General features: G+C 40.7%; 1 protein-coding gene across 2 annotated transcripts in view; it reads right to left on the bottom strand.

The window, feature by feature from the left end:
- LOC132873367 (ephrin type-A receptor 5) overlaps positions 1 to 13,826 on the bottom strand; it is a 108,566-nt gene that overhangs the window by 67,094 nt on the left and 27,646 nt on the right. The window lies entirely within an intron of this gene.

Raw genomic sequence — 13,826 nt, 5'->3', positions numbered from 1 at the left:
GATCACTTTAAACTAATCAGAAATACACTCTATACGTTGCTAATGTGGTAAATGACTATTCTAGCTAAATTCTACTAAGGCTACATCCACACGACAACGGCAACGAGATTTTTTTTTTAGCGGGTAAAAAAAATATTGCGTCCACATGGGCAACGGATCAGTAAAATATCAGGTACATATGGCAACGCAACGCTTGCTGAAAATGATGCAATACACATGCCACACCTCTACGTGCGCTGTAAGACAGTCCCATCGGAGACACCAGAACAACAGAAGAAGTAGGACGCATGCGCATAAACCCCTTCTTCTAACCGGCGTGAATGAGTGAGTGCTGCTTGTTCTAGTCATGTGGTTGTGACGTCATCGTAAACAAATCCGTTCTACTCATCCAGACGACTTCGCAACGGCGCCGTTGCCAGATTTTTCCACTCTGGAAACCGTTCTCAAAAAATATCGTTTTGGGGCAACCAAAACGCCGGTGCCATGTGGACGCCAGGCCGAAACGATAAAAAATTTTATCGGATTCATCTGAATCCGTTGCCGTGTGGACAGGGCCTAAATGTCTGGTTTTTGGTGCAATATCTCCATACAGTAGGTGTATAGAGGCCCATTTCCAGCAACTATCACTCTAGTGTTCTAATGGTACAATGTGTTTGCTCATTGCCTCAGAAGGCTAATGGATGATTAGAAAACCCTTGTACAATCATGTTAGCACAGCTGAAAACAGTTGAGCTCTTTAGAGAAGCTATAAAACTGACCTTCCTTTGAGCAGATTGAGTTTCTGGAGCATCACATTTGTGGGGTCGATTAAATGCTCAAAATGGCCAGAAAAATGTCTTGACTATATTTTCTATTCATTTTACAACTTATGGTGGTAAATAAAAGTGTGACTTTTCATGGAAAACACAAAAATGTCTGGGTGACCCCAAACTTTTGAACGGTAGTGTATACATTTAACAAGGAAAACGAAGATCTATGTTATAAGATATACACACAAGATCATGTTGGTTAAGAAAAACAAAACTAAAATTTGGTTACTGAGATGGCTGATGTCAGAATCCGATGTCATTACTGTGTAACTTTGAGTGTCTTTGACATAACATCTGTGCTTGGTAATTCCTCTTGATAGCTATGTAGTCACTGTAGTGTGTTTGTCTGTATGGTGATTGGTGAACCATTTTGCATCACAGAATATGCCGCAGCGGTGCAGCCGCATGGACTCTGGGGCCTGTGATTGTATTGCCCAGACCAGTTGGTCTCCTAGTGGAAAATCCTTAAAAAATGCTCTGCTCTTACGGTAATGCTTTTATGGTTGAGGACTTCAGTTGACCTGTTAACTTTAGGACTGCAGTTGTCATGAACAGTTTTGTACCCAAGTCTCCATCAACGAAGAGTTATAACATCAACAAAACTGACTTCATGTTAAAACTGTTATAATCACGCTATCTGTTATCACCCAAATGAGGATGGATTCCCTTTTGAGCCTGGTTCCTCTCGAGGTTTCTTCCTCATGTTGTCTGACGGAGTTTTTCCTTGCCACCGTCGCGCTCATTGGGGATAGATTAGGGATAAAATTAGCTCACGTTTAAAGTCATTAAAATTCTGTAACGCTGCTTTGCGACAATGTCTATTGTTAAAAACGCTATAAAAATAAACTTGACTTATTTCATAAAATGGTTGTTTTTTTTAACAGTTCATCAGTTAATATACTACATGTTCTTACAGCTGACAGAGCATCTGCAGGCCTTTCCGTCAAACAAACACATTCCTCCTTCCAACATGCGCAACCAGTGATTATGCATTGTACTAGTAAAAGAGATGAAAATATTTTACACATGAACCCTGAAACATTACTCCTGATGAGGAAAAAAAAAAAGGACGAAGAAACCTCTTGTACTCCACTTCAAATTACAGAGTATTTGCAGTGACCTTGCAATTGCCATAAAACTACCTCCCACTGTGAAAATGACAAAGGTTGATTTAAATGTCAGGCTCTGAACCATCTCATGCTAATAGGGCTGCAGTTTATCTGGGTGGCTCTTAAATACCAGGCACAGCATAGTAGTGAGATTTCTCCATGAGCAAGTGAGCGAGTAAGCATGTGTGCCTCAAATCATATCGAATCCAAGAAAGAAGAAAAATCCTATTGTTATTCTGTCCATTTTTCCTGCAAACACTAGAAAATTCAGCACTGGAACAGTGTTCTGCATATCACTGAACTGTGATCGTGGCGCAGACTCGTGCTTCTCTTCGACTCTATTCCATGCCTGAGAGTTCTTCTGCTCTTACAAGACACTTCATTTAAACAATCTGCTGTTTGACTATGATACATTTTCTGAGAATGTTGAGGATTACAAATATGGATCCTGACACGGCCAAATCCATTTCTCCACACTTCAGTCAGGCCCCAGCCGAGATAATCCCGCAGGACAAGCAGCATTATGATATAAAAGCAAATCTTAATGGAAACAAGATGAGGTTGGATTAAATAAAGGGCTGGAGATGGGCCACAGTAATGGTCCTTGTACGAGCCTGTGATTGGATTACTCCAGGGATTGGTGTGAAATGAGGACTTCCTATATAATTCTTCTTTATTAAACACACACACCACAACACAAAGGAGTGAATTATTTTCTAACAAATTAACACGTTAGTACCTTTTGCTCCTTAAATAAATACCTTTTTTCCCCTCAAATCGTTCAACACACACATAGTAGATGGTATAAAAACGGTATCGAACTGAATGACCTTGACAAAAAGTTTGGTGCTCTATCATGCAGAATTTGAGTTACGTCCTGAGTTTGTGTCTCACCAAGCATGAAGCCAGGTATGCTATCTTTCACGTCTTTCATTCTTCTTCCTTGTGTACAGCTTTAGCATTTAAATAAATAGCTAATCTGTTTCTGGATTGATTTTTAAGCAGTGCATATCATCACTACATTATTAAGATCTGAGTGCACTGATTTGCTTTTCGTATGCATAATAAGGACGATACAAAACGGAGCCACAGGTAAACGCAAGCGAAACAAAATCATTCAAAATTACTCATGACTGTTATATGATAAAAAATGAGATGGTACTAACCTCCAATAGACTTTAAAACTAGTTTGCGACATAAAGCTTTCTGCTGTTTTAAATTAACCCAGACCCCAAACATACTCAATGGGTAAAATTTGTATTAGCCTCAGTTAAAACACATCAGTAACTTTTTTTTATACAGGTGTCTGGTAGTCTCATCTCATTATCTCTAGCCGCTTTATCCTGTTCTACAGGGTCGCAGGCAAGCTGGAGCCTATCCCTGCTGACTACAGGCGAAAGGCGGGGTACACCCTGGACAAGTCGCCAGGTCATCACAGGGCTGACACATAGACACAGACAACCATTCACACTCACATTCACACCTACGGTCAATTTAGAGTCACCAGTTAACCTAACCTGCATGTCTTTGGACTGTGGGGGAAACCGGAGCACCCGGAGGAAACCCACGTGGACACGGGGAGAACATGCAAACTCCGCACAGAAAGGCCCTCGCCAGCCACGGGGCTCGAACCCGGACCTTCTTGCTGTGAGGCGACAGCGCTAACCACTACACCACCGTGCTGCCCCATGTCTGGTAGTAAAAACACTATATACATCTACTGTGATGGGCTTGATCCCGCCTTTACTACACGTCTGCACTGACCGGTGCAGGACAGCAAGCAGTGTTTTAATCTAAGGCTTCTAATTATCATTGCAATTAAAATTACACTCATGGGCCATTTTAATAGGAAGGTCACTCAAATAAGCACTCTTTCCATCTGTGGTGTGAAGAAAGGTATCTCAGAATGCACAACATGTTGAACCCTAAGGTGAAGGAGCTACAACAGTAGAAGATCATATCGAGTTTCACTCCTGTCAGACAAGAACAGGACTCTGAAGCTACAGTAGACAGAGGCTCACTGGAACAGGACAGGTGAAGACTGGATAAAGTCCAGGCAAGTTAACTTTTTCCGATTTTTAACTGTCCAGCTGAGTCTGGATCAGTCTGACCATTCTTCTCTGACCTCTCTCATCAACAACGCACTTATGCCTTGTATGCCGCTTACTTAATGTTTTTCGCACCATTCTGTGTCAATTCTAGAGACCGTACAGGTTACTCAAACTAGCCTGTCTGGTACAAAAGTCACGAAGATCACATTTTCCCCATTTGTTTAATGTGAACACTAACTGAAGCTCTTGATCTATACGTGCATGAGTTTATTTATTTTACTGCTGCAACATGACTGGCTGCTTAGATGGGTAAGTGTGTTCCTGTTCAAGTTGACAGAGAGTGTATTTGAAGAGCTAAATTTGACACTTCAAAAAGTTGGCCAAACAAATGCCTTTTTAAAAACATTTTCTGATGTAGACTTACAGTATTACATACATTTAACAGTTATTCCACAAATTCAAGTCGTACACGAGCTGATAGCTGATGAGGCGCGTAGCACCGAGTTGAATATAAGCCATGTATGACGAGATTGAGTGGAATAACTGTTTTATTCAATCCACATTCACTGGATTTTGAGAAACAGAGCATTTTTATTTTTAGATTTTGCAAATTCGATTAATAAAAACTTTGTACAAAACGTCCGAGAAAATAATTTCCACTTAGAATGTAAACAAATCGGCGAAATGACAGAAGCAATTTGTGAAAAATGCTATAATAATAATAATAATAATAATTCTTGGGGAAAAAAAGATACGTTCTTATCATCAAATACTTTTATTCCATATTTTGTTGCTTTTTTCTTTGTATTTTTTGGGGTTTTGTTTCAGAGTAGAGTTTTTATTTTGTCCTCGGTTGCTTCAGCAACATGCTCCGCCATTTTCTTCTTCTTTAGGGTTTTTTTGGTGGTTGGCAAACCAACTTGAAGGTGCATTATCACCACCAACTGGGCTGGAGTGTGGAACAGGAGATATGGGGGGACTATATTCTTTTAGCTATTTCTGTTTCTTTTAAATACTTGATAACGAAGTGATATATCTGACTTGATGCGCTCTGCCATTTTGTTTTTCTCTACTCACGGTATATGAGCTGATAGCCTAGTACAGTAGTAGAGTAGCCAGTCAGAGCACATGACTGCTCATATCCCGTGAATGTGGATAGAATGAACATGGATAGATCTTATTTCATTTTAATGAACATAAAACATTATTCATTTAACTTAACAGAACCCAAGGACACATCTTTCAATTGAGAGATTACTAATATGAGATGGTGGAAGGAGGCGGGGCTCATCTGCCATTTTTCTCATCAGGGAAAAAAAGAAAAGTGCTCTTTTTTATGTATTTTGAGTGATAACTCGTAGCAGCGTACTTCAGTGTTAAAATGGAGATCCTACGCAAAATGCATGAAGGTTGACAGGTTTGCTTTTTAATAAGGTGAACGTGATGAAGAGAGACATACATTATATACACAGATACCACTCTGATGGGCTTTATATCAAAGATCTTCAGATTCCATTTGTAAGCATTTTTTCTAAGGAATTATTAGAAATATAGTTTTCCTACTACATGCAGGCAACTGAGCAAACAAGTACATACACGCACAGACACACACACACACATCTGGATGATAATTTAATATTAATCCCTGTGTAGGTGTGTCAAATATCAGTTTGTTTGTGTTTGCTGTCTCATATTGTTTGGCTGGTTTTAATTTCACTTGAAGCCCGTCAGCTTTCAAATTCCTGTTTGGGAATAAATTGTATTTTTCTCTCAATCATTACTTTTTAACAGTTGATGCTCAAACACGAGTCAGTGTTTTATTTTTTTTATTTTTTCCATTTCATTTTCTTCACCAATAAGCGGTTGTATATGAGCCTGTGAGACCATTCTGATATCTAACACAATATGCTGCACCCATACACACTGTTACATTTCTATTTCACTACATAATCAGAATCAACATAACCGTGTTACAGGTCCTTTTCATTCTGAGCATGTGCCTTGACAAAAATAAACTCTTTTTAATCTTGTTTTTCCCTGGAGACCAGCATGCACTATTTAAGGTTCCTCCAAAAATTCCTGGTAAAAACATCTGGCACGGGGGCGTCGTGGCTCAGGTGGTTAAGGCGCCATACCATGAATGCGGGCGACCCGGGTTCGATTCCGGCCCGAGGTCATTTCCCGATCCCTTCCCGTCTCTCTCCCGCTCATTTCCTGTCTCTACACTGTCCTATCCAATAAAGGTGCAAAAAGCCCAAAAAAATATCTTTAAAAAAAAAAAAACATCTGGCACATGAAGTTAATTTATGATGCAAGTAAACTGTAATTAAATTCACATATGACTAATAATAAAATAAATGAAACCACTGAAATATGTCTGTTTTACTGGCAATTTTCACAGAGCTAAAAATGTTAATATTTACAAATGGCACAATACCACTTTTTCTTTTTCAATACCAATACTGAGACCTTGTGTATCAGGTGATATTGATATTCATCTGATATTGTTTTCTTTAATGACTACTAACCTTGCTTATTTATTTAACTGAAGCACTTCACAGTTCATCTCTGAGAAAAAGAGCAAACAAAAGAAAAAAATAGTCACGTTTCCAAAAAAGATTTTCCAAACCCAATTCAAATCTTTGCCATTTGTTACAGGATCTGATATGTCATATGTTTTCTTCCAGGCTTGTAGTACTCGAGTCCAGGACTCAGACTCGTGCCTTAATTTTAAGGACTCGTGACTCAACTTGACTTGAGCACTGATGACTCAGACTTGGACTCGGACTCGTGCATTAACTGCATTCGGACTCATAAATTGGAGACGAGGACTCTGATTTTTTCTTTATTTTTTTGTAACATGCCATAATAATTTGGCATAAGATATGTATCTATGTCTACATTAAAGGGGAACAGAGGGCAATATATAGAGTAAATATAACAATAAAACACACATTAACGAACCTTATTCAAGACTTACAAAAGTTTTTTGTTCTAAGGTTGGAAAGTTATAGTGTTTTGAAAGTAGCTCGAGCAAACTATTTCCGCAGTTTGAACAGCCCGCCATGATATTAATTTTATCCAATCAGAATGCACGTTCATTTTCTCTGCATAACACTAATGACGTATGTACCGTATGTGCCCAGTTGTGTTGGCTCATTGAGGTTGGGAATAGCACGTGTGAAATACCTGTTTCTGCCTCTTGCGACGATTTCGCAAGTCCACGGGTGGCGCCTATCTCATTGCAGCAAATAAATTCTGCTGGACTCGTGAGCAACTCCACATTACATTTTCCGCACGAGCACCACGCCGTGTCACCTGCACGCAGACGCTCTGCCCCATGCTCGCCATGCCCATGGTCAGCATCAGTCTCATCCTCGCCGTCATCCGAGCTTTCTTCTCTTATTTCATCACCGGAGTCGAGAGTACCTCTCCTAGCTATTTTAAGTTCGTTTCTTAAGACAAAGATTTTTTAAGATGTTACCTTGTTGACAGTTTCGGCGAGAATCTTCCGCCTTCTTCAAAACAGTCACCAGATGTGTCCTTGGGGAGGGACCTGACAGCAGGAGGCGTGAACTACCTGTCAAATTGGGCGGGACGTTCACGCCTCCGTAGCGTAACATCAGCTGATAAGGCACGTCACCACTCGACATCTGGTGACTGTTTTGAAGAAGGCGGAAGATTCTCGCCGAAACTGTCAACAAGGTAACATCTTAAAAAATCCTTGTCTTAAGAAACAAACTTAAAATAGCTTTAATAGTTAGACATAATGAACTTCCACTACATAGTACCTCTCCTAGGTTCAAACTGGTACCCTTCTAAGCCATAGCCTGCTTGCAGTGTGTCTTGCGGGATCTCTTCGTATGATTCGACAGAGCTGTCGCTTTCACTTGATGCGCCCGACGCCATGATTACACGCTTCTCTCCTCTATTTTGGAGAGTTCCGCTAGTGCAGTGGGTAGCGCTGACGTCACGATCTTTTAAAAATGGCGACTCTTGTGCGGTTTAGCGTATAAAGTATTATATTTACAAGTACCGAGATATTTTGTTGTTTTCTAGTATATAAATTTGATAGAATACTTAAGAATACGTTACTTTGTCACATCAGCAACTGTATATATTATATTTGGTACCCCTTTAATTTTGTACTAATTTCGTGCAAGAGTGTCAAACCTGCGTGCCTTGGCACGTGCATCATATAGACTCTCGGGTGCACTCCGGACAGCACGTGAGCCAATCCTGATTAAGGTGCAATCAGTGTGCCTATATAAAAACTGTGAAAACACACTTACTTTGCAAAGTATTGAGTTGCGTTGCTGACACATTACTGAGCCTTATTTCCTCGTTTGGTTTCCTGATCCCTGATTTCCTGTTTCTCGTCTTTGATTCTGCCGAGTCTACGATAGCCTGTTTGTGCCTCGCTTGACTTATTGCCCGTTTCACTGTTTTACGATTTTGCCTGCTGTTCTGGATTGTTTCTGTCTTCACTTGTATTAATAAACACACCTTCTGCACTTACATCCGTCTCCCAACCATCTCTGACAGAATACTTCACACTCCCTGATAAAGAGAACGCGCATTCACCTGTTCATACGTCATGTTCAGGAACAAACTAATGTTAATGGCGCTGAAACAGCCACCATCAAATGGTGCAGTTGGAGTCTTGTTCTCAGACTCGACTCGGATCAATAGCGGACTCAACTTGAATTTTTTTTTTAATGACTTGGACTTGACTTGGCCTTGAACACTGGGGACTCGAGACTGGACTCGGACTCAAGATTTAGTGACTCGACTACAACACTGTTTTCTTCAATACTGAATCCACATTTTTTACTGGTATCTGTCCGTTACTACGTATACTGGGTATATTGGGTATCGGATTGATGCCATTACATTATTTTAACCATCAACAAGGTCTTAATTTACAATCTGCACATAATATCTACACAACCTTTATACAACCTCAACACAGCTTCTACACAACCTTCACATACCCATCCACGACCCATTTTCAGTGTCCTGGCAGAGGGAAGGAGGTTGCCACTCAGGATTTTATGGTACATGGCAACGTCCATTCTTCCGTTGATGTGGTGAAGTAGTCCTGTGCCCTTAGCAGAGAAACACCCCCAAAGCATAATGTTTCCACCTCCATGCTTGACAGTGGGGATGGTGTTCTTTGGGTCATAGTCAGCATTTTTCTTCCTCCAAACACGGTGAGTTGAGCTAATGCCAAAGAGCTCGATTTTGGTCTCATCTGACCACAGTACCTTCTCCCAATTGCTCTCAGAATCATTCAGGTGTTCATTGGAAAACATCAGACGGGCCTGCACATGTGCCTTCTTGAGCAGGGGGACCTTGCGGGCACTGCAGGATTTTAATCCATTACGGTGTAATGTGTTACCAGTGGTTTTCTTGGTGACTGTGGTCCCAGCTGCCTTAAGATCATTAACAAGCTCCTCCCGTGTAGTTCTAGGCTGATCTCTCACCTTTCTCGTGATCATTGATACCCCATGAGGTGAGATCTTGTGTGGGGCCCCAGACTGAGGTCGATTGATGGTCATTGTGTATTTCTTCCATTTTCAAACTATTGCACCAACAATTGTCTCCTTCTCACCCAGCTTCTTGCTTCTGGTTTTGTAGCCCAGTCCAGCCTTGTGCAGCTCTACAATCTTGTCCCTGACATCCTTAGACAGCTCTTTGGTCTTGCCCATGTTGGAGAGGTTGGAGTCTGATTGATTGATTGATTGATTGATTGATTCTGTGGACAGGTGTCTTTTATACAGGTGTCAATTGAAGACAGCTGTCTTTAATGCAGTTGATTAGGAGTGTCTAACTGGTCTGTGGGAGCCAGAACTCTTAATGGTTGGTAGGGGATCAAATACTTATTTCACTCAACGAAATGCAAATCAATTTATATATTTTATAAAATGTGATTTTCTGGATTTTCTTTTTGATATTCTATCTCTCACTGTTAAAATAAACCTACCCTTAAAATTATAGACTGTTCATATCTTTGCCAGTGGGCAAACTTACAAAATCAGCAAGGGATCAAATAATTATTTCCTCCACTGTAACTGCCAAATAACTTTTACACATCTTTACATGCTTGGGCATTTACTAACCCACAGGACAAATACAGTAAAAGCTCCAATGTGCTGCCCAGTCACCTGGAAACCAAAGTGGTGACGAATAAAAGTGCTACCTGACATAATATCTCATCTCATCTCATTATCTCTAGCCGCTTTATCCTTCTACAGGGTCGCAGGCAAGCTGGAGCCTATCCCAGCTGACTACGGGCGAAAGGCGGGGTACACCCTGGACAAGTCGCCAGGTCATCACAGGGCTGACACATAGACACAGACAACCATTCACACTCACATTCACACCTACGGTCAATTTAGAGTCACCAGTTAACCTAACCTGCATGTCTTTGGACTGTGGGGGAAACCGGAGCACCCGGAGGAAACCCACGCGGACACAGGGAGAACATGCAAACTCCGCACAGAAAGGTCCTCGCCGGCCACGGGGCTCGAACCTGGACCTTCTTGCTGTGAGGCGATAGCGCTAACCACTACACCACCGTGCCGCCATATAATAACATATGGGCATTAATAGAAACTAAGGGGAATAAAGAAGCATATTATTATTTTGTTATTATTTTCTAACAAAGTTCCTAATGTAGTATATCATGTTTACATCCTTGAGAGTAAGTTAGCAAGTCGTTTTCCAATATTTCAGCTATTACAGGGTTCCTACAGATATTTTATGTTGAATTTACTACCTTTTTACTACCTTCACAATTTTTTTTACTACCACAGCGACAATTTGGATTTGGACATTTTCTCACAATTTAACAAGGTAATCTTTGAGTGTATGTGTTAGTCCAAGTGAATGTGCTACATATAAGTTAGTGACAACTCTACCCAAAGAGTTGGATTGATGAGACAAGATAGAAAGAAAATCTGAACGTACCGGTAGTGTAACTCTTTCCCTTTGGACGCATAATAGAACCTTCCATTGCTAGGGCTACACATGGAGTAATGCATATTTGCATAAAAGAAAACAAACTTCCACATATAAGTTATAATTTTATTGAACTGTGAAACTGTGGCCCATAACCTCTTAACGGGTACACAGATTTGCACTAAACCTTGTGTGTCAACACTTCACATTAGGTACAAGATCTGATTACATTTTGTCGGCCAACACTTTCAAGATGGCCAACCTTTTGTTTGTGGAATAATCTTTTGAACAGGTGAACAGATTTGCACAAAAAATCTTATGTGCTTAGGTACATCAACTCATTACATTTAGATCAGGTCAAATGGCAAACACGAACCCACACACACACAAAGCGCACTAGGCGCACGCACACATGGGTGCACACACACATGACAAAGACAAGACACACACCCTAAAGATACAAAACACACATAACCCAAGCCCTATTTTGGCAGTCTCTCAACACATTGCCAAGTTTGCTTAAGATAGTCATTTGCACCAGTCCTGTAGTTGTGAAGGCCCGTGGGCAGAGTCAACACCTTCCTCCCAGACATCAGTGTTTTAGAGGGTTAATCTTAATCATTTGAACAGTTCAACAGATTTGCTCATCACATTTTGGATGCCTCAAATGGCGCGCACACAACGCACCAGGCGCGCGCACACACACAACGCACCAGGCGCGCACACACACAACGCACCAGGTGCGCACACACACAACGCATTACATGTGCCTCAGTTGTTTGACCTTTTCTTCGATCAACTTTTCAATGAACGCCTCTCGCCGATTGCCATCTACCGTCTTTAGCCAGTCTTTAAAATCAGGTTCCTCCAGCCAGAGGTCTGAAAATTTGCATTTCCCCATTGTTTAATTCTCGTGCAGATGTCGCCAGTCGGGTCAACAGATAGATTCGACTAGAGCCGTATAAACAAAGTCAGTCTCGTACTAAACAATCTCTGGTATAAATTTATACTGGATTCGACCGTTATTGGAATTCAATGCGCATGCGCCACCAACTCCTCACTGCGGTCCTCCTCGATACATAAAAATAAATTCGCCCAAATGTAGTAATTTATGGATATTATGGCATGCAGGTTAATTAAACGAATTAGAAAACACATAGGCCCAGTTGGATGGGGGTCAAAAAAATTTACTACCACGTCAGATTACGTTTACTACCTTTTACTACTTTTTACTGGCCATAATTTAGCCTATTTTAATTAACTACCTTTTACTACCTTTTAAAACCCCGCGGGAACCCTGTATTAGCTCTGTGCTTTCTTCTCACATCACATATAAAAGATAATACAGTAGTATGGCTAGCATCTTTTTTCTCAATATGTCTAACCCTGAGGTGAACGTGTGCCACAGTATTTAGGAGAGGAAGTCTACATTAAAATGCATCACACCACAATAAAAAAACATTATGGTTAAAAATATACACCAATGGAAACAATGCAAAAAAAAGTCAATCAAGAAGAAGTAGTTTTTTGGATGACAATCATTTCTGGATGTTGAACTGACTTATCAGCAAGGTAACTATGAATAAAAAACTAATAGGGGATAGAGGGGAGTCTTGGGACAGATTGTTTTCCCATCAATTAATTTCAACCAATCGGGTTTTAGATGACATCAGAAGTTAGATGTTGCCCTTAGAGTAACTTCCTTCCTTTGGAGCTGGACACTGCAGTAAAGTTTGTGCAGTTGAATATTTTTGTTACCCGAAGCTTGTACTTTCTACTTCGTCTCCATCTCCATTCTATGGTGTAATGTACGCTGGTGAATTGGGGATTTATTAGGAATTAAAGTATGTAGCCTACAGTTATCATGTATAGTATTATTTATTAAAGTTAAATTCTGGGGGGGGATTAAGGATTTTTTTTTTCAAAAATGGCCAGATGGGGAGAGTTGAGACAGTTCATCATGTTACAGGTTTTATTTGGTGGTTTACAAATATAAAACTGTTTAAAGCTTTTTTATTAAGATGTGGGTGTGTCCCTGCATGAGGATTAAACTTATGCTGTGTTCACACTTATACCGGTACGACAGTGGTATAACTGTATTGATACAAAGTATACCGGTACAGTTTAGTGCATCTGTCCACACTAGCGAGAAATATTTGCGGTTTTCTTTCACGGTAGTTGAAATGCGCGTGCGCGGAATGTTTCCATGGTTACCGAGTAACTTCCTTCCGAGAATATATGGCGGATGAAACGATGTGTGTGTGCTTTTTGTTGTCAATGTACAGTCTGTATTTCTGGTGGTCATTTATTCAGTCGAATCGTATAAAACGCGCGAGGCAGTTGAGAAAGAAGCAAACGAATCTCCGTTCTTCACTATTTTATTCAGAGAAGACATCGATTGAGGTGTGTGACTTTGCGCATGCGCATTATATTTGTATCGATACAGAGCCGCTTCATCTGTCCACACTACAGCGAAGCACTACAGTACCGATACTGTACCGGTACGAAACCCATACATTTGTGGGTTTCGTACCGATACAGTTATACCGCTACAGTACCGGTATAGTTGCTAGTGTGGACAGGTGTTGTGGTACGAAAGTAGTTTCGTATCGGTACAAAATCCCTAGTGTGGACAGGGTATTAGTTCATTCCTGTCTCCCTGCAAAAAAAAAATAATAATGACAGAAAAAGTGAAGCCTGAAGGCCAGTATATGTGGCAATCTGAGAAACTAATGTTGTGGTAAGAGGGTATAGCAAATACTCTCTAATGCAATATGAACGCGACGCTACTCGCAAAGAATTTCACACCATCTACAAAAGCTGAAAACGTGTCCCAAGTCTCCCCGCTCTCCCCTACTCTGGACATGAAGTCTGTTTATCCTGGGTGCCCAGAG

Source organism: Neoarius graeffei, chromosome 25, assembly GCF_027579695.1.
Source record: "Neoarius graeffei isolate fNeoGra1 chromosome 25, fNeoGra1.pri, whole genome shotgun sequence".
NCBI classification, from domain to species: Eukaryota; Metazoa; Chordata; class Actinopteri; order Siluriformes; family Ariidae; genus Neoarius; species Neoarius graeffei.
Note: the sequence above shows the minus strand (reverse complement) of the source record. Positions and strands in the feature narration are given on the sequence as shown.